The sequence below is a fragment of the Corapipo altera genome, unplaced genomic scaffold (assembly GCF_003945725.1).
Source record: "Corapipo altera isolate COAL_440 unplaced genomic scaffold, ASM394572v1 61281, whole genome shotgun sequence".
Classification (NCBI taxonomy): domain Eukaryota; kingdom Metazoa; phylum Chordata; class Aves; order Passeriformes; family Pipridae; genus Corapipo; species Corapipo altera.
The window spans coordinates 4,837,660-4,859,821 of record NW_020884921.1 but is presented as its reverse complement, the minus strand read 5'-3'; the positions used below and the strand labels follow the sequence as shown (position 1 = coordinate 4,859,821).

The window sequence follows — 22,162 nt, the reverse complement described above, 5'->3', positions numbered from 1 at the left end:
TATTCTACAGCTAAAAAAAGTCTTCAACAGTGAAAATCTCCATTGATTCCCCAAATCAAAATTAGTTTAGTGAGCTTAGTGACTTGGCTGCCTTTGAAATAGCTGCATATATATGTTAATATAAATTAAATATATTTAAAGAAATTTGATCTGTGTTTTTAGGACATATTTTTAAACACTATGTCATTTTGGGAAGTGCCTTTGTATACTTACAACTCTGAATTCATATCATTGTATCTTACATAATTGCAGATTTTATGTTATTGATAGGGAATTATGTTAAAAAGGCTATGTGGAAATGTGCTACAGTGGTAGAACTGACATGTTAGCTAGGCTTGTGGTTTTTCCGTAAAATCCTTTCCTATGATCATGTACATATATTTACACATATGTACAAATATATATGTGTGTGTGCTTTACATACAAATATATATGGTTTCCAAATTATGATTGCATGCCGCTGGGTATGCCTTACACTGTAAATAAAACTGTCAAAATGTCTTTTCACCATTAGACCTCATAAAAATAATCAGTTCATAAACACGTGGTGTTCTTTATTCAAATGTATACTGATACTATATAAAGTGAAAGCCTTTCTCCTGTTGTTCTAGACTTAAAATCCTTCTATATTATAGGTTAGAAATGTAATATTTTTAGTGGGTTTTTTATATGCATTTTTATATATATTTGTATATGCTGGGATCAGAACAATGTATGTAAGAACACCGATACTTAAGTTCTCTTGGTTTTTTAGACAGGTTGGATTAGACGATGTCTGTAACCCCTTGTTTCCATTAGTATTTTTTTTTCTTTTACTACAACTTAGATCTCTCCAGGGTTTCTGAAAATAATGTCAACTTTTTAATTAGTCCTAAAATTACTTTAGGATGGGAATCATTAATATGTGTATCTCTAGGAGACAAATACTATCAGTAACACATGCTGTAAAAAGAAGACAAAGAGAAAATGGGGTCCTAAGATGATTTCTTTTACTTCTTCTCTACCTTAATTGCTAGGCTCAGTTCAACTCCAGAAATGTTGTTACCCCTTAGCTATTACACTTTTAAGACCAAGATCACAGCACACCTTTTAGTTGTTTGGGCAGCCAGATATGAAAGGGATAATTTAATGCATTTTTAAATATTAGAATTTATGTCCTAATATTTGTCACAAGAATTGATACTTCTCCAAAGTGTCAAGAAAGATGGCAAAGACCAAATGAAATACTGGAATGTAACACTTTCTCATTATGTCACCTGTCAACCTTGATTTTTTTTTATGTACTTTCTGTTAAAATTAAGCATATTAATTATTCTTCCTTTGTAAAAAAAAAAAAAAAAAAAAACCAACCAAAAAAACGAAAACAAACCCAAACAAACCAAAAAAAGAAATTAAAACCCTATAAACTGAACTGCATCTCAGCATAGCACTATATTGCTTTTAGATCCAAATGCTAAACAAGAATCTAAAAATTTTTTGATAAATTCTAAAGCTGAAGACTTACTATTTAAAACTCTATTCCATAACTTAAGCAGTTGCAGAGTCTGTTTCAGACATCAGTGCTGATCTTAGCTGTATTTACATTACAATAAGATATGAAGTCAAGAGGGTGTTTTGCTTTGTTTATTTTTTCATTTTACAAAGCTGATAAATTCCATGTTATGAAAAAATAAAAGTAAGGAAAGTGGTCAAATGATTAGCAGAAGAACAATAGACTGGGAGCTGCTTTTTCATAGGCGTTGCAGGGTTTAGTTTACGTGGAGTAGAGCACATACCTTTGTATTCCCCTTATTTTCATCACTGTTGAATAGGACTAGTATTCTCAGTCTCCCAGTAATGTTTGGGGAATGAATATTTTTACTTAAGTGATAGTTTGCAGGTGTCTGTGTATCTTCAGATAAACCAATATATAGAACATGTCAGTACATCCTGTATATGTTTGCATTTTATTTTAACACTTTGACAGTAATGTAAAGAACTGGAAAATATCCTTAAGGGTATTATTTTGATGTATGATTATGCACTGGAAAACTAAGATAAAGTCAATACTATAAGATTATGTTTTCTTGGTATTCACAAGGTGGAACAGTCGGGGCCTTTTCCCTTGACAATACTTTCTGGTGCCTTGCCAATAGTCTGTTTCCAACAGGAGAACCACCCTCTGTTGGAAGGTTCTTCTTCTGGGATGAAGCAGATTTTTTTCCCCTATCAGCCTACATGTGGACTCTTCACGAGCAGACACAATCTATTTTTGTGACGTGAGCTGGCCCCAAAAATGTATAATTCGTAAAGCAGGGTTCTTCATCAGTAATGACAGCTTGCGTTTGTTGGGCTAGTACTGCCCCTAGTGAAAGCACTGTTTGTGTCCGGAATTTTTTTCTTTTTAAAAATACACTTTCTAAAAATCTGTTTGCCCCTGGACAAACACATTAGTTAAGCACAAATTATACTTATCTAAGAGAGAAAGAGGCTGTCTATATAGGGGCAGAGCTGACCGCTGACTCTTAAACAGCAGACAGATTTGGCTGTAATATACAGTCATGCTCCACCTGCATAAGACTCAGAAGTTGTGTGTATTTGTGCAGTGCAGGAGATGATTAATTTTGAATCTTATAATGATATTCAAGAAATAAAAATGTCAGTAATTAATTCTTTGGTCAATTCTATAATGTCTTTCTATTTCTGTTATGATTTGTCCTTGGCAAAAATACAGACAGTGCTTTAATTTTAAATTTATTATTTTGAAGAAAAATACTGTATTTTTGAGTGTACTGTTTGTATTATTAAGAAAATTTAAGCATGTTAACTGTGTTAATATGGCTGAGGTCAAAGCAGCCCTTAGGTGGTAACACTTCTAAAATATCTTAAAGTGAGATCAATCTACAAAGCTATCTAATACCTTTTTTTTAAAAAAATTGGCATTTCTATTTTTCTAAAAAAATGTTTGTTATCTAAAAAATGTGAAAATAAAAACAGGCAGATAGCTTTGTCATTTCCAAAGTCTTATAATTCCACTTTAGTTTGTTTGAAAACTTATATATGAAAATATGACATTGAAGCAGCTGACAACATAATATACATTATAGCTTTTTAATTGTGTCAGTTCTTACTGTGTAGAAAATATGCATTTGGTGGGACAAAAAGAAACCTTTGTGTTAGAAATTTAGCATTTAGCTAAACATAATCTTTAGTTAGCATTTTATGTTGCAGTATAAATTGCAATCCATTGTATAACTCTACTTTCTTTATGTTTCTGTAACAAGGTAGTAGTAGGACATAGAATTCCAATTCTGAAAAAAAAAAATCAAAGAAAGCTTTTATTCAAACAGTCAGTTAAATAATTTGCATCCCAATTAAAGTCAGGCCTATACCAGACCCACTGGGCAACTAAAGCACTGAAAGATATTGACGTTTTGTTGAACAAGAAGAGGCAGGGCAGTTCTGGAGCTGAGAAGAGAAACAGTTTACTATGAGAAGGTAAAGCAGATGTTTTAGAAACCTTTAATCTTTTGGCAACATGCTCATTTCCACATCTTCAATATTTTCATAATTTTTATGGTGTATATCCATATAGGGCATGCAAGGCAAAGAGCTTTTCTTCTCTTGTGTATAGAACACACTTCCTATTAGCAGAAGTCATGTTCAAAAATATTGCGTATTTATATTTTAAAACAACAAAAACAAACAAACACAAAAGCAACAAAGCAGCAAGCTGATTTCCAGTTTGTATCATCAAAAAGATTTGTCAGCTTTCAGTCAGAAGCGCTACACACAGTAGCTTCTCATTAAATCAGGAAACAGTTATGTGTGTAGCTATTTCAGCATTATATTAAGCTAATGTTTTCCTTCCCTAAATACCCACTGTTACATAATAAGACTGAAAAATCTTTTCTCAAGACTGAAAAATAGTCACCTTGTTTAAACAAAATTATCTGAGAGATCTCTTCCTCTCCCACTGGTGACAGTGGGAGATCTTTTTCTGAGTGATTAGAGTTTGCCTGGTTTTGGTTTCTTTGCCTACCTTGCTTAATAAAAAAAATATGTAAGCAGATTTGTGCAGTTTCTATTCTGAATTGTTGGAGTATGAGAAGACACTCTGTGAAAGCCATTTCTCCTCCTAAATTGGACCAGCGATATGGGCAGTTAGTTGCACAATCAAGAAAATTGTGCTAGATCTCCTTAAGCTGCTTCTCCCCTCTTGCTGGAGTTTTACTGACTTCAGAGAAACTATTCCACGTTAGAATATTCATCAAACATGTTCTACCTATTTCCTGGCATCCTGAAGTGCAGAATTTTCACTATGAAGTAGAGAGCACATTACAGAAAACATTTGATACTAAAACCTCAGACCAGAAAGTGTCTTCGTGTTTGCATGAAGCCATGATAAAGATACATATTATGAAGGTGGAATTTTTTAGCCATCATGTACAAAGGTGCTCTGAATGACATTTTGTGGACACAGTAATCTGGGTGAATTTTCTTGTTGTATTAAGGTAAAGGATCAAGTCTTTAATAGAAGACCAGTACTCTTTTCTCGTCTGCTTCTGTAGACCTGCTGCATAACTCCAAAAATTCAATTTGAAAATTCCTTCTTTTGCTGTAAAACTTCACTAGTGACTGTAAGTCAGAAGTGAAAAGTGGGAAAAGAAAATTTTATTTTATTATATACATTATTTTATAATCACTGTACTATTTTCAGAAGCCTCTGAAAAAAATAACACTTGTCATTTGAGAGCTGCAGCTGTTAGTCTGTTGAGACATAGAGGGGATGGGGCATATAATGAATTATTCATGAAGGCTACTGCTGTAGTTGACAGAAGTTCATCAGCTAATTCCCCCACTCCATTCTGAACTTTCTTTCAAACTCACTCAGGCTGCAGGGGTACAAGCTGTTACTTTTAATAATCATACTACTAGAAGTTTTGTAAACTGTATATATCACATAAGCTTTCTCTTTTAAGGAAGTTACTTACTGTTCATTGGGGGCCAATAAGTGCTTAATTTTGAATACTTTTAATTCATGGATAATGCAAATAGTTTGATATGCTTTCAAGATGTAACTGTTACATAAATGTATTACAAAATATGTGTAATAATGCTTTTTTAGCTTAAATTGGTTTGATCAACTAACCACTCCCTGACATTTTAATTATATACATATTGGATTTTTTCGTTATCTAAGAACAAAAGGAGGTTTTGTGTGCTGTTACTTACAGTACATTTTTCAGTTTATAGGCCAATTCAACATGTGTAAATGCAAGAAAGTCTTAGTTTGCACAATCATGGGGAAATCAGTGATATTCCAAATGCTGATTTGCTTGCCTGCATGAGGGAGTTGGACTAGGAGATCTCCAGCGGTCCCTTCCAATTTAAGTATTCTGAGATTCTGGGATTAGCCAACTATTTTGTGGTGCAGACTATCAGATTAATGATGAAATATTTTATGCTTCTTCAAAGCAATGCTGATGTTCAGGGTTAGTTTGGCAGACACTAGAATCATGTCATAAAGTGAGTGCTTGGGGTGGGTGTTGTAGGAATGTTAAATATCAAAGACTTTGTCCCAGTTGGAGCAATAAGGAGCTTTGTACCTCTCACTCAAGGGATTCCACAAGTGTAGCTCTACTTTTCACACAAGTAGGATTGCCAGCTACCTCTGCCTTGGCCACAGCAGAAGCACAAATCTTCCCAGTGTGTATTCATTGTCTTTAGGGTATTGTTCTCTTTTTACACATCACTACAGTCTGATTTGGGGGATTTGAGTGTCGTAGGAAATCGTAGTAAAAATTCTGATGTCCAGTTCATCCCCCCCTCCTCTGTGGAGATTTCTGCAGTGAATGAGATTGAAAAATGTCTATTTAGTTGTGTGCTTGGTGAAGACAGTGCCCTTATTTATCCTGTGATGACCTCATAGCAGCAGCACATGCCCTCTTGATGGAGAGGATTATTGTAATTCCCTCCTAGAAAGGCTTCCAGCAGCTCAGCTGTGTCACTTGCAGCCTGTTCAGAATGCAGTGACACACTCCCATCCGTCTTGAGCAAACATGATCATCTACCTTGTACCTTAACTCATTTACTTTGTCTGCTGTGAAGTAGCTGTTTGATTTTAAAGTTTTCTCTCTCAGTTTTGAAATCCTTAATGGTTTAGATCCTGGCTATTTTCAAAAACTCCTCCACAAATATCATCTTGACAGATATCACCACCCCCATAGCACATTTTAGGAACCTCAGCATCACATCTTAGGTTGGCAAGTTATGTCCTTTGCCATGATAGGCCTTCAGTGAAGGAACTCCCCCAGGAAATCTGTCTTGAACCATATATCCTTATTGAAAACATTAAAATTAAATATACATTCTTGGCTACTTATTTTTTCTCCATTATTATTGTTCAGTGTAATTTCTATTAAGATCATTTTATTCTGATTGCTGTCAATAATTCATGTTGGAGATGTTTTAAATTTTCTTGTTCCCTTATTTGTAAAGTAGCTTAAGCGTGCTAGTGGTGTAGTTACTGATAGGGACTTCTTAATGGTGAAATTTCATGGTTCGTGACAAGGGCATGAGCTTTTCCATATTAACATACAGTTATATATGTCAATATAATTATTTAATAAATAAGACACAAGATATTATTACCTTTATTGTATTTTTTAAAATTGCATTTAAATCTTTGTTCCTCTTCCTTACAAGGAATTATCCCTTTCTTCTTCCCATTCTGCATTGTAACTCACAAGGCTTCACCTGTACAAAGCTTTAGAAGGAAAGGAATCCTCTTGTCTGCTTGTCTTTCTGTCTGTCTTGCTACCTCTATTATCATCCCTGTAATTATGATAAGATGTTTATAGCTATGTTTATATGGTGCAAAATTGTCTTCATTGATGATAAAGTAGTAAGGCTGTGTTTGAAGAAGCTTAGACTAGACGCCAAATGTTGATGGCTTCAGTGAGATCAGATGGATTCTGCCCTTGAGAGCATTCATGAATTATTTTGTGCAATAGACGAGACTGTTTTCTTCACTTCCATGTCTGAATTTTCGGTCTGATAGTTAATTCCATTTTTCACACCTGAATTAAGTTGTGGAATTGGTTGGGACATTTTTTATCAAATTGCTCTAAATACTGTTCTGTGCACTGATGGTACCCCCTTTCACCTGAATACAGTGCCATATTTAGATGCACCAGACTTGTATCCATCAAAGATTTATGAACAGCATGATGGATTTGCTTCTTTATCTCTCATGTACTCATTGATTTCAGATTCTCATTGACTTGCCTGACTTATTGGGATGCAGTAACACCATCTGTGATTTTATTCATATTAACCATTACTTATGTAATTAATTTTAGGTAGAAGAAGAGTTCTGCAGCCTTCAGTGAACTATCAAGTGTTTTAAATTAGGCATATAAACTCATGCTTGTGGGTTTGGGGCTACAAGCCATAGTACTGCAAAGACTTAAGCATTTCTTCAAGTTTACTATTTTTGGATGTTATACCGATGTCAAAATTATTTTTATACAGTAAAATGCTGTTCCATTAAGACTTTACTTGGCTGTGTGGTGTGATGGTATCCTATTATTTTAAATCTTTTGAATTTTAAACTATTTCATGGATGCAAGTTACTTAAATAATACGATTAAAATTATCAGAATTCAGAATGTTTTCTAGACTGTATGTATTATTACAAAATGAAAGCTAGTCTTAAAGGGAAAAAATGGTTGATGGTAGGTTGTTTTCTCTTCTTACATCACATTTTACAAATTAGTTATTTAAAAAAAAAAAAAAAAAAAAAAAAAGAAGGAAGTGGAGGAGGTTGACATGCATACCTGAAGTTAACTTCATTATATTTAGATCTTTCTAAATGTAACTTCAGTGCAAAGTCCTTGTTCTGCAAGGTCAGCAAATTGATGACTTTTTTAACATGCTTTTTTGTCCTGTTATTTTTAGTAGTCTTTTGATGGATTACAGTCAGTGACAATACCAAGGAACATTTTAGCCAAAATAATTCTTGAAACAATCCAAAAGTCTTACGTATTATTAAGCTGGGAATTTACAAATCCTCATTACTGAATAGTCTTCAGGGTTACTTACTCTTAATCATTAAGCCTTGAATCACAATCCTAGTAGAATGTGATGTTTTTAATAGCACTGGTTCCTATGAGCAAATTTTATTGTAGCATCATGGAATACCATGCATTCTTTTGCTATATGATTTATTCTCCCTAGATACAAAACGGTAAAAAAGATGTGTTAATCTATTTTTATTCAAAGTACAGAAATAGCTCTGTTACAGTTCAGCGATTGAATAACCAGTACAAACATACTACTCGTTCTTAGTCATGCTGTACCTGATGCTCACAGTAAGAATATTGATCAATTACTGGGACAGATTTACAGCACATTTTACAGATCATTGCTAAATATTACATTCTTCTGTTTCAGTCTGTTTTCCCAAAACACTGCTGTAAATCAAAAGCATAAAAATGCTAAGTTAAATAATAGATAATGTGCTTCAGTGCCGGTTGCAACTCTATACTAGAAAAATACTCACAGGGAATTGACTCAAAATTAGCCTTAAAGAATGACAATATTATTTTCCCCCTTGTTTGGGTACTTGGGTCACTGTTCTTCAGGGATTTATGCCCTAAATATGTCTGAATTTATACAACTGAAAAAGAAGTCTGTCAGAATGCAACATTTATCTCAAACTTGAGGGAAACTCCGTTACCTGTTCCTCAGCATGCAATTAGAAACTGGCTGTTAGGCAGTGCAGAAAGGAGAATAAGGCAGCTTTTCTTGCTTGTCTGGCACTTACCAGTTCATGGCTGATAACCCATACTGACCCTGACCTTGGCAGCATTGCACGAGTAATCTTTTGGGGAGGATGAACTGTCCTTTAACAATTTCTCTACTATGTTAGACACAAAAAAAAGCTTTCCCTTTAACAAAAAAATGCATGTTTTCTTTTTCGTTCTTATCTTGAACAAATGTATTTAAACAAGCTGCTTTAAATTCTGTGTTTCTCCTTTGATCTTAGTCTTTTTCATAGTACCCTTGATGGAGTGCATAAGTGAAGGTTACTTCTGCAGTATTTTCCTATCATTTATTTTGACATATTCAGATTGTGGTTTTTAGTGGCCTGAAGCTGGAATGTTGCATTAGAATTAACAAGCTGGCAGCAGGGACATAGTTTTAGTGTACTGGTATAAGAAGAACTAAAATGATGAACTTTTCTCGTTTGTCAAAGGAAATGCATGACTGCATACAGAGAAGGTAGGGTAAAAGGAGTGATGCCATGGGCATTACTATGAGTTCAAATACTAAGATGGAAGACACCAGATAACTGAGATGACTGAACAAATCAGACCTCTTCTGTTGCTTAAATTTCTGTGTGTTCTAATGGAAGATTCATCTCTTCTGAATGCTACATATAATGCTCATTTAAACTCCAGTTTTCCTTAAAATATATGTGTAAGTTGGAAAGTTATTGCACATTTTTGAAGTGTTTTCCTTTTCTCATTCATTTTATGTAGCTAATGCATTTATCTTTTTTGGATGGCAAAAGGGAAATAAGATACACATGCATGGATGCAAAAAGACCAGAGACTTTAGGCTGTAATAAGATCAAAGTAACCTGCTTCATAATATCAGATCAAATCACTGATAAGCAGCAAGAGATTAAAAATTCAGTTGTAGAATGTATTTTCTGAAGGGCTGTGCTACAGCAAATCTTTAACATTTTTTTAAATTTCCTGAAGACAGCAAGGAGAAAATGTTACACTATAGTATTATCAGATTTTCAGTTACAGAGAATACACAGTTACTCCTAAAATGCAAACTAGGAACGTTTTCTTTATTGTCTAGATGGTAGAAGAGAAGAATGATGTGGAACTAAATTACTTATCATTACTTATCATTATTTCATGAATGGGGAAGAATTAAAAGAAGTCACTCCACAGTGCAACAGGTGCACAGCACTGTTGAGATGAGCCACTATTTCAATGCAATGCTCGTTTTTGCCCTTCACACTTCTTGTTTTCATAATGTGCATGACATGTAATCCTACTACGGCAGATAGAACACCACAGCCACAATGCTGTGCCTGTTTTCTGCAGTAAAATGCAAAAAGTCAAGCAGTAGTCAAAACCAATGTGACAGTTTATGTTAGTATTCATTATATAGTTCACAAAGGATTCAAGTTTGTGATGCATATAAAAAAATCAATCTCACAATAGATATTGACTAAAGTATATGTAATTACTTGCTAATGGTCTTAATGTACTGAGTATGTTTCATCATATTTTCACAAGGTGATTTTCTTTCAGTGACACTAGGCTAAAATATACCTTCTTTACACATAATTTTAGGTCTTACTGTATTCCAAAATGATTTTAACCCTATCAAATGGAAAGCTCCATGAATTTCAGCTGAAATATGGCCAAAATTCATGGAGAAAACCCCATAAGTGTATTAGCAAATAAATCTCTACATTCTCATCACTACATTCTCATACAGGTTTGACAGCAACCTGAAATCTAAAATGTCCTTCCAAAATTAATGATGAATTATTTTAAACAAATGAATCCAGTGACCTGTATCCTGGAAAATGGAAGACTAATTTGGTTAATTATAGGCTATGATTTCAAGCTTAAGAACTATTACCAGTAACAAATATTAAACAAAATTCCCCAAGTCAGTGTTATTTGGCAAAAGCGGACAGAGACTCAGCCATGGAAAGACAATTTTAGATTTATTCAGACAACACTCAAGAATGAAGTGTTATCATTCCTTTAGGTTTAGTCCATTGTTTTCAGTGCAATTTATTGGTAACACACTCCTTTCTGTTAGCATAGAGCCTTCAAACACTCTCTAATTCATGTATTTCCTGCACAGGTTTGGAGTCTTATAACTAAAGACCCATTATTTTTTCTGTTATTTTTTGTAATGTAGGAGCTTGTAGGAAGATATTGCCCCTGTCCTAAAGAATTTGCAGTACATAAATCTGACCCAGCTTGACCCTGATCAAGAGCATCACAGCACATACTGGTTTGACTGCAATGATTCAGGGAAATGTCCTTCTCATTAACCAGGGTGACCATACAGGTTAAGAGTATTTGACACCTCTTTAAAAAGACAGTCATCTAATCTCACCCTCTTACATGGCAGCAGAGCATGGCACTGACTTAGGGTTGGGCAAACAGGCAAATATTACTACTCTCCTTTCTGCATATCTGACTTGATGTGGAATATGCTTTGTCTGTGACAGGTGCAGAACCTGCTTAATTTTGAAGGAACCCTTAGAGTCTGTTCAAGGTAGTGCCAGACTCTGTTCTTGCTGCTCTTCTGCTTTTTGTCAGACAAACCAGGTTGAGCAGAGTGACCTGTGATCCTAAACCCCTATACTTCAAAGCCTTTTAACACCAGCCTGTCATGGGCATGACACTGTATGTCATGAGCAGCATATTTTTGACCAGTGAAGGGAAATGAGTGGCTTAACCAAAATAGCAAAAGAATACCTGATGTCATATTTCCATGGTTTTTTATCAGACAAGGTATTGTACTGTAAGACTGACAACTGCCAGTCTGCACGCACCTGAATCCATACCACAGTGTCTTGCATATGTCTTGTCAGTGGTTATTTCCACGGAGTCACGCATCAGTGGAGTTTCGAGAAACAACCTCATGTAGATTTGCTGCAGTCTCTATTTATCCCTGCAGAAGGTTTCAGCAGGAGCTACGGACTTTCTAATGCGTAGCTCTCGTCTGAAGAAACTACTCTGGGAACTGGAACAAATTATGGGGAAAACTAACATCAAAGGATAATAGACAACAACAACAAAAAGTATAAAAATAAAAAATTTGGCCTAAAAAACAGCCCCAAAGACACACTAAACTTATAACCCAGCAAGAGAGTTGCTTCCATCAATTAGAGCCAAGAAAAAAATGACAACTGAGCAGCAAGATCTTCTAAGATGGAAAATAAATCTGTTAGTTCTTGTCTCAGGCTGCTGGTGTTGAAAAGTAAATCCGTGAGCTGGTATGGGAAAACGTTGGATGATTAAAATTACTGGAAAGTATCCCTTTAAGTTTTCAGTAATTTAGGAATTTTAACAAGGAAAACTGTAGTTGTTGACGTTCCTAATTATACTTGAACATATTCAATGTGTTCTATAGTTTTTTCATAAAAAATCATATAATGAAGCCTTTGACTCCACAGTGTTCAACTCTAGGTAACAGTAGTAACACCTTTGTATTAAACATGGCTCATACAGAGTATTTATTATCATTATTATTGTTATTGTCATCATCATCATTATTGTTATTATAATTATAATCATTATTATTTCTATCTGAAAGTTTTGTGCTTCATTTTTGTGATGCTTTGTTCTTGGATAACATTCCTGTAATCTATGAGGATTTAGAGCCTTCTGCGTCATGGTAACTCATTTGTCCTCTCCAGAATCAACCAGTGGACTTATCAGAGAGTCATCAGCATATCTATCTTTTACTTAAATGGGATAATACCACAGAGATGTGTGGGTTAAAACCATTTAGAGTCTGCAACCTTGATACTGGAGTGGTCTTGGGCATTTAATAAAGTATTCTCAATTTTTTCCCAAACTCTCAGCATTTTAGAGTACATAGAAAAATTCCAACTGACTTCCATAGGCACAGAAACAATCAAGAAGTGGGATATTGTTTTAATAAACTCTGTTTCCAAAGCCTAGATTCATATTTTTAAAATAATTGTAACAAAACCTATAAAATTTTGAAGTAGGTTATGACATGCTATCAACATTTTCATTTAGTAGAAACCATTACTGACTCTCAGATGGTTTTCATTTTTGCAGCATAACATAGACAGATAGCAGGATGAACATATTTTAAGTATTTCATCATGCATAATTTGTTATATCTAAGTAAAAAAAAACATATACTGGAAATTTCTTACCTAGAGAAATTGTGATGAGTAAATAGCAGAACAATTTGATAAATTTGTTTGAAAAATATGTTGCTTAATAGCAGTGCGCTGATACTTACTGGTCATTTGAGCATGTTTTAATTGTAAAATTATCTGATTTACCTATGAAGAGGGGAAATTTAGTTTTACAGAGTAGGAAATCACCCTGACACAATATTTCCATACAATTAAGAACTAGCTTTTAATTATTCTACTGTTATTGTAGAAGTAGTTTTTTAAAGAAGGTTTATTTTCAGGAAAAAAATAATAAACTTGAATCTGTCTTGTGCAAAACATGTGCATTTATTCTAAAAAAAGTATGAGAAAAAATATATTGTTCTCATCTGACTCTTGGTTATTGTATTATTTGTTAAGTACTGCTTGTTTTGCACATCAGCTATTATTGTTCCCTTCTCAAATTGTCTCTAGAGCCAAAAGAGTATTTTATGTTATAGACATGACAATGTAGTAGATATGGAATGTATTTTGTCCAGTCTTTTTATCTATTCATTGCAAAATTGAAATTAATCTCTTTAGCTTGAGGCTGCATAGTTTACTGTCATTAGTTGGGGACAGCCAAAGACATGTGAAGTTTCAATAGTAGAGAAGCTGTGGGATTTTCAACTATTTCTGAGATCTTAATCAAAAATATTACTGATTGCTTGGGAATCAATGAACACACTCCAGAGGGAGAAAAAAAAAAAGCAGCAGCATAACCTTAATGTTATTCACAGTGTTTTGTTAAAAGGGACAGTGATTCGTAATGATTTTTTTTTTATCATAACGAGACATAGTGAGGAATATTAAAAAGCATTATCTAGTTTTGCTCCACATAAATGGGTCAGAAATATCAGTGGTTTTGATCTTTTTGAGGCAGTTTTACACACATGAGTAGCTTTAAACACTTAGGTTTTCCTTTTGACCTCTTGGCATATTAAGTTTTAGCATATTCAAAAGTCTGTGCCTATTCAAGGCTTGTGAAACCATAGCTTTGAAGTTGCCAGATACTTCAGTAACAGTATAATAAATACTGTTTTAAGAGAATTAACTTGTGCTGGTGACACTAACTAGAGCCTATAACATTAATGGAAATGGCATTTCTGAATCATTGAAGGACTTTAAAGGTGAGAAAAGATGCTTAAAAATCATCACATTTCACTTCTGGAGAATACCATCTCCATGATGTTGTTCTTTGTTAGCACTGACTAAAATTTGTCTCTGCTTTTATCCATCAGCATAAGATTATGTATGACTGAATAGGAGTTAAGGCATTTTTTAAAATACATTGATTAATGTCCAGTCAGACTACTGAGTTTCAAAACTTTGTTTTTCTTGGGTCTCTTTCAAACAGAAAAGAGGAAGCACTTCCTTTTACAACACCGTGTCAAGACAAGGACACGCACGCTCACATAGACACACACATACAAACAGAGTACCATTAAAGTCATTTAAGAGTTTACTGACTGCCACATAGGATCCCAAATGATATGAGAAAAAATGCGTAATGGTTTGTAAAAAATAGCAGCTTATTTATGCAGTGTTTCAGTAATTAAAATATTGTTATGCAAAATACAGGGAGTAGAGACAGTTGTTCAGAATAGGCATCACAGTTAGTGTTCTGTCTTAATAAAGCAACAGGCTTCACTTTCCATGGATATATGTGTGTAAACTATTTTAAATCAACCTCTTTATCTAGATTAAGGTTGCAGGGAGCATTCAGATTTCATTTTCTCCAGTGTAAATGTGAAATAAAAGGACTGGCTGGGGTGCAGTTTCACTCAGGGCCATGCATTTGAATAGCCAGGATCACAGCGCTGTCCCTGGGGCTACAATACACAGCTTTACAGTGCATTTTTGGTAGCAAAAAGGACATGCTGTTTTTCCAGAGGATTGTGTTGACAGCAAAGTACATCAGTGAAGGCCACCACACTCACCGTGAAGGTCTGTCTTTTAAAACAGTGCTACAAGAAAATAGTGGTTGTGTTTTGACAAAGGTCTTAACTATTTACAGGAAAACAGCCAGAGCTGTAAGTAGTGCTATCTTACCTGGATCTCCCTAAGCTCTACCTCCAAACCTGGAGCAAATACTATAACTAGGGGCTTTTTTCCATTGTAGCTTTTTAAAATACAGTATCCATTGTCCATGTAAACATTCAGACACCCAGGCTGATACTTCTTTTTAAAATGCAGAATTTTGATTTGTGACAGCTGCATTGGATCGTTAATCATATATTATCTTTATGGAAGCCTTTTTCTAACATATGTTAATTGGCTGTTTTCTGTGACAAATTATGAGCTCTTTGATGAGGTTCAATTGCAATCATGTTGGAGTTGAGTATGTAGAGTTTCCAGCCCCCGCCGGCTCCTTAAACCACTACAAACATCTGCACGTCACTGCAGTGCTGAGTAATGGCAGGATTTGGGTTGATCTGATCTCTGTACAGAGTTTTTTCCACAGGATATTTTCAGCTCTTTGCACTAAATCTGTTACAGCATTTGCTGTTTTTAGCAAAAGAGCTAAAATTAACATCTTTTATGGGATCATTAGAATACAATGAGAAATAATTACTAGTGTGGTATACCGAAATCTTTTTTAATATTCAGGCATTTCAATGTCTAATTAGAAATTCTCTTTAAACTGTTATTGCATGTTAACATTCAAATTTACTGGTGTCATATAGCATTTCCAGAAGTAAAAATGCTGCCTCTTTTTTGAAATCAATATTTTTCTTTAATTCTTAAATGTAACATTTACAGGTCTTTAAAAAAAAATTGATTTTACTTCCAAAGCAATTGGCATCACTTTAGTTTTTTAAATTTTTACTGAAAAAAGTATCTTTCCCAGCTCAACAGGAAATGTGTCTAATTATGTTATACATAAACTTGCACATTAGTAAAGAAAATTGGGTACTGAAAGTTAGTGTCTTTCTATCTTTTTTGTATTGAAGGAAAATCATGCTTACATTTGATCAGTATGTATATTAGGGAAGTAGAGGAAAAAAATCACCACAATGGAAGCAATGTTCCTGCTTTTTTACTTGGTACTTAGTCTTTTGATAATACTTGTGCATGTAATCTTATTTTATATAATGATTCATTAGAAATACTGAGACAGAAATTGTGTGCTGTATTTTACTATGTTTTTACTCAAAGCTGTATTTAGAATGAATGTGCAGAAATATAAAATCTTATGTATTTTAATACTGAGAGAGCAATCTGGTCATAAAACTGTGTCAAACAGTATCAATTACATTGCAATTAATTTAGCAGAACACCACACAGCTCAGCTTTGACCTAAACCAAATGGCAGCAGATAAATCTGTCCCATTTGTTCTTCAGAGAAAAGATGAGGGTTAAGTTTCCAGACAGGTGTTAGAGTTTAGAATAAGAAGAGCCAGATGTGTATGGAAGCTACTTCAGTCTCATGAGGATGGTTTTAATTCAGCTATTTCCCTGGAGTACCACACAATCAATGAGTTCCAAATCCTGGGGCTACCTGCCTTTGTGTGAAATCATGGGAACATTTCTTCACAGAACACCACTGAACATGTGTGGAAAAATTAAAGCACAAATTAAAAGCAATAAAGGTTAACCTCAGAAGTTACATGAACATCACATTTCTTTGAATTTCTGAAATGAAGAGATGATAACCAAGTGGAAATGCTTACAGAAGAGAAGTATTACTATAAAGAGGACTGTAAGCAGTGCAAAACTGGGACCATGGATATTTAATATGTTTCTCTAGTCACCACTTGTCGGAGGCAGTATTTTACAAGTAAGCATTTATAGGTCATATGCAACACAGTGAAGAGCATTAAAGTGAGGTGAATGGAGTCAGAGAAGGGTTTCAAAATTATGATTTTGAGTGTGTTGTCCCCATTTCAGAATGTCACTGAAAGTAAATTGATGCATTGTATCTTGAATTAGTCTACACAATGGCATTCAGATCTACTTGCTAAGATGAACTTAATTGACTTTAAGAAAATAAAGCAAGGTAAAGAGAGATATACATGTGATAGAGAGGGCTTGGCACTTTATTGGATTTTGAGGCCTGTGAGCCTTGTGTCTTAATTGGGGCCAGTTGGGATCATTTAATAATTGCTGTCAGAAGATCAAATTTAATTCTCTTTATAAAAAGATCACAGTGGGATAGAGTTAAACAAATTGTCATCTGAGGTTTCAAATGAACTAAGCTTTAATTAGGTTGATTAGGATGCTGTAAGAGAGAGAGGGAAGCAGGAAACTGATGAATCTGCTGTGTAGCATGGTGGACCTTATATGACAGTACTGTCAAATATCTTTATTTCAAGAAGATGTAAATTAGCATAAAGGATGATAGAGCTAGAACAGCATGCATATATAAATGCATTAGTATACCAGATAATTATAACTTTCTGAAATTAGTGATTTTAAATACAGATATTAATATATTTATTATCATAATCCTGCCCTTAACATTGATTTTGTACGTTTTTAAGTCTGCTACATTATCTGCTTTATTTGTTTACATACTCACTGATTATGCCAGATGAAAAGTATAGGATATTGACTGAAAGCCCTTGGAATTTCTCTATTGTGTAATAAATATTCACTGTTCTTAGTTCTCAGCACATTTACATGAGCAAATCCACAGGTTTCTTATCCCCATGTTTCCAACAGAGAAACTGAGTAGAAAATGAAGGTGACATTAAATATTTTTGGCAGAAGAGGGAGCAGATCTCAGCCATGTTTGCATCCCAACCTTGAATCCAATTCTTTACACTATGCTGCCTGCTACTTTTGCCACGACTGCGTGTTTCTAAGAATATATTTCATCAGAAACCACCTTACATATCAATAGAGCTCAAAAAGTGCCATTTCTGAGAAAATGTAATGTACATTCAAGGCCACAAAAAGATTTAGCTAATGTATCTTTTTATTGATTATGTTTTTATTTTTTCAGCATGCTTTTAAGTTAATAATAAAATGAGCAATGCTGGCAATAATCTGTTTAGAAAAACAAAAGCTCATTCAAGATAGAATGGAGACTATCAAGATAATTCCACTCTATTTTCCCTCTGCAAATTAAGAACATTTTATATGTCTGTTTTCTTCTGATATTTGTCAAGGATGTTGACTTTTTACATTGGCTACTGACAAATGCATTGTGTCTTATATGTGTAAGAAATAAATCCAGATGCATGTGCTAATGGAGTGGTTACAGCTGAGGTTCAGTAAGCAGGGTGTGATGCTCATTTGTGGCTTTTGTACTTACAGACAGTGGTAGGTGTACCTGTGTGGTAAACACCACCCCTTTCAGTAGAAATTTTGCTTTTACAGTTCTTGAGGTTAAAGCTGTTAGACTTCAATTCTGTGAAAAATTAGAAGATCAAATCCTCATGTGGAAAGTATGAATTAGTTACCTAACACAGTTTTCAAAAACTGAATGTGAACTATGATGTGGTTGAACAGTACACTAAATTAGATGAGACTATTTATGTCTTTGTAACTAATACAGATACGAAGCTGCAGTTCTTTTAGCTCTTCGTCATATCACAGCATAGCTCCTCAGTGTGTTGTATATTTTAGGTTTCTCCATTTTCTCTCTTTTCCTCTCTTCATGAGAGTATTGTTAACAGAAATATATCTATTGCTTGTCTGTCTGTCCCCCACCAAGGACAACAAAAAAATCTGTAGAATATCCCACTAACCCAGAACAACAGAAAACTTCTTTCTGAACAGACAGCATAAAGCCAGTTGTTTCAGGCAATGTTTTTTCTCCCGTATTTTTTTACTTTTTTTTTACATAGCAAATTCTTTTCTTATAAGCAGCCTTATCTGTTTATGCATTTTTTCTGGTTCCAAACCAGTGAGAGTTCAGTTCAGATCTTACAGCATAGAGAGATCCTCCTTAACAAGATGCAGCCAGGAGGTAGAAAGTAAATAGCTTCAGCAAATGATTTATGCTGTGCTAGCACTAAGAGATATGGCCACATACTTTATTTCTTGCTAGTCAGAACCTTCCATTTTTCCAACAGATGCTTCCTCCTGAACATGCAGAATTCCAGACATGAGGCACAAGGCAATATATGTGCAAGGTTTATTTCCTATCATGTGGCTTGTAAAAGGTATCAAGTCTTTGTAATCATGCTACTTTGCTATACTACCACTGTACTTTTCTTTTTTTTCCTTTTTTTAGAGCAGATCTGTTCTGAATTAATGTGTTTCTATTTAAATTGTGTGTATTTTATATGTTTAAAAGCAGTGACCTGTCCTAATTTATGAGCTTTGCCGTTAGAAAGGACACATTGCACAGAGGTGGTTCCTCACCCCTCTGCAGTGAAATGCAGGTACTATCTTTTTTTTTTTTTTAGCCTTATTATGTACCTGACACACATTTCATCTCCTTTTGTCCTTGGGAGAAAAAATTATCTGAGTGGGACTGGAAGCATTAATGATGTAGATTTTCAACTGTCATGGTCATTGAGAAGATTGATACATTTCCCTTGCCTTTTTTTTTTTCCCTTCTTCTTCTTTCTCCTCATTTTAAGCCTGCATCTGTCTCTGGGCAAGCAGTTGAGTTCAGGGAGTGTCAATAGTTTTTATATCATATTTATCGTATTAGCATTTGCACAAAATGAATTAACTACTAGCAGCTCAGGAGCTCTCCACAATGTTGTGCAGTCTACATTTGAGAACAACTATATTTAATTCTTGACATTTCTGGGAAGAAATTAAAGCAAAAAGAGTGTGTTTCTAGAACTGAGTATACAAAGAAAAAAAAAAAAAGAGAAGCAGAACATCTTTGTGTCTAAGAATTCCCCTTTAAGAAAAAAATTACCAGATGAAGGATGTACAGATGTGAGGTTGCATTAGAAAACTAATAAAAGTATTTACACGTGAAAGTTATGTGTTTAGGTCTATGCTGTAGGAAAACCAATATTCTGTTTCTGTGGTAGTATAGCTGTAGCTGAGATGGTCTAACACCATAGATAAGAGATGATCTCTGGGCAGAGGTAATATATTTAATTTCCAGCTTCCATAGCTGAAATAAAAGATTTGGGTACATTGAGCCAAAGAATTGTACACCATAAAGTGATTTATTTTTTCCAAATTGGTTAGTCTACATGAGGTACTAACTCTGCTTATAAAGCTTGTCTGACTTCTTTTTCAATACTAGTGGTGGATCTATTCTCATGTTTATATTAGTAAAAAGGAGTAGCTACATAGAAATCAGTAACATTTTCTACATTTTAAGTGATGTCTGCCTGAGATTCATTCCATCTTTGGTGAGTCAGTGATGGGCTTAGGTGACTGGTTGCATCATACAGTATCTAATAGTGGAAAATAAATAAATAAATACCTGAGTCATTATAATCAAATTTTTCAAGCCTGAATAGGTTTTATCCTATTATTTGAGGAATTTCCATGGCTCAGGGACACCTGCATGAATCCTCTCATTTTTAATTACTTCATTTTTCTGATAGGAAACTGAACGACATTAAAGGACAGGCTTAAGAGACTTTGTCCTGTTTTGGCTTGAGTAGCTAGCCAAAGTCATGGTTATTGCCATTAGGGCAGGGAAAGTGATAAGTGAGTCAAATATTTCCTTAACACTTTTTGTTTACAAAGATTTACTATATCTCTAAATGTAGCAAGACTTGAGAATTGATTCATTATACATTATCAAGTATTAATGTTTGAGTTCCTTATCCCATCAACCATTATTCCAAAGCCTGTGTTACTTTTATTTCCAAGCTCTACTCTTTGTATTTTCTATAACTGAGCTCTCTCTCAATATCTCAACATTTTCAGCTTCTCCTTGTCCTCACAAATCAGAAACTCCTAAAAAATAAATCTTTCCTATATTTTTTTTCAGTGTTCAGGGCTATAGGAGCACAGAAGTTACACTTACCAGCAATAATCCTATTCCTTCTATCTTTTCATCTTCCATTCATTACTCAAATTAATCTTAAAATGGCAACACCATGAGCCACACTTCCCATCCAGTAAAAATGTTTTACCACCTTAACATATTTATACAGTTTTCCTGTCAGGATATTTCCCATCACTAACCCAAAACAGTTTCACTTTCAATCAAGCTTTACCTTGACAATTTTTGTCACTCACTTTGGTTGTGTTGGAAATGATTCCTTTTATTAACCCCTTCACAATATTTCTATGGAATCTGTTCTCTGGTAGAGGTATATATTTTCTTTTAATGAGGAACTTATTCACATCTGAGTTTTTCTTAATTTTTGCACCTATTTTCTCAGTTTTAAGGTAATTTTCATCCTCAGTTGTTTCCCTATTCTACCTCTTTGGATGATCCCTCCTAATTGTCACCTTAATCTTTGAACCAAATACAGTGCTCACTCATTTATTTGCTCAGTAATTTAAAGACACTTTGAGTTCTTTGTCCTGTTTATTCATGCCACAAAAAATCATGTTTCTAAAAACTTTCTCTTTTCTCTAAAAGCTTCCTGAAATGATTCATTTTCAAATGTATAAGACATCCATTTTCAAAATATGTTTATGAGATTTCTACAATCCAAGTCTTTTTTCCTCCACACAGGGGTGAAGTGGTGGTGCAGCACAAACCTGCAATAGGAGAACTCAGCTGCATTGCTAAACATAGATAGGCATGTTACAGTGCCCTTTGAGTGATAAAAGGGAGGATCCCGGGTCAGAGTGTGTAAAATTTCTCTGGAGCTTGTTGGATGAAGATGAAGAACACCAGGTCTATGTAGATATCAACAAGTCCACCTGTTCACTCAAAATTTAATTCCCTTCTCCATCCACTCCATCTATTGCTTCCAGACTCATCACTGACCATAGTTCAGACACTGTCTCCAGCTCCTTTGTCCAAGTGCATGTACCGAGCTTCCTTGCTTTCTGCCATTCAGCAAATTATAAGCAGAAAGTAATCAAAAGTCTAATTGAAAAGGATCCTTTTGAGAATCAATCTGTACTTTTTTCAATAGAGGATAACCTAAAATTGTCTGTCACTGATACCACCATTGCCAAGTGCTTGTGCCTAAGTTCAGACTATGATTTGATATTTGCAGTACATAGCTTCTTCCAATAATACCTGGAATTATCTCCAGATTCTTAATAGCCATTTTGGGGATTTAAGTTCCTCACCACAGACTTCCTCACATACATGCACTAGTAACAAATCTGTACATCTAGATCTCACCAGTCAGAGACTGCTTTCAGGTGATGCAA

General features: G+C 34.5%; 1 protein-coding gene across 21 annotated transcripts in view; it reads left to right on the top strand.

Moving 5' to 3' along the window:
* The window catches only part of MEF2C (myocyte enhancer factor 2C), a 136,131-nt gene that overhangs the window by 28,718 nt on the left and 85,251 nt on the right, over positions 1-22,162 (top strand). The window contains exon 2 of one of the 21 annotated variants that reach the window (XM_027656911.1): positions 18,973-19,062. The exons of the other annotated variants lie outside the window; for them this stretch is intronic. The gene's annotated coding sequence lies outside the window, so the exon portion shown is untranslated. The remainder of the gene's footprint in view (positions 1-18,972; positions 19,063-22,162) is intronic. 21 annotated transcript variants of the gene reach the window in all.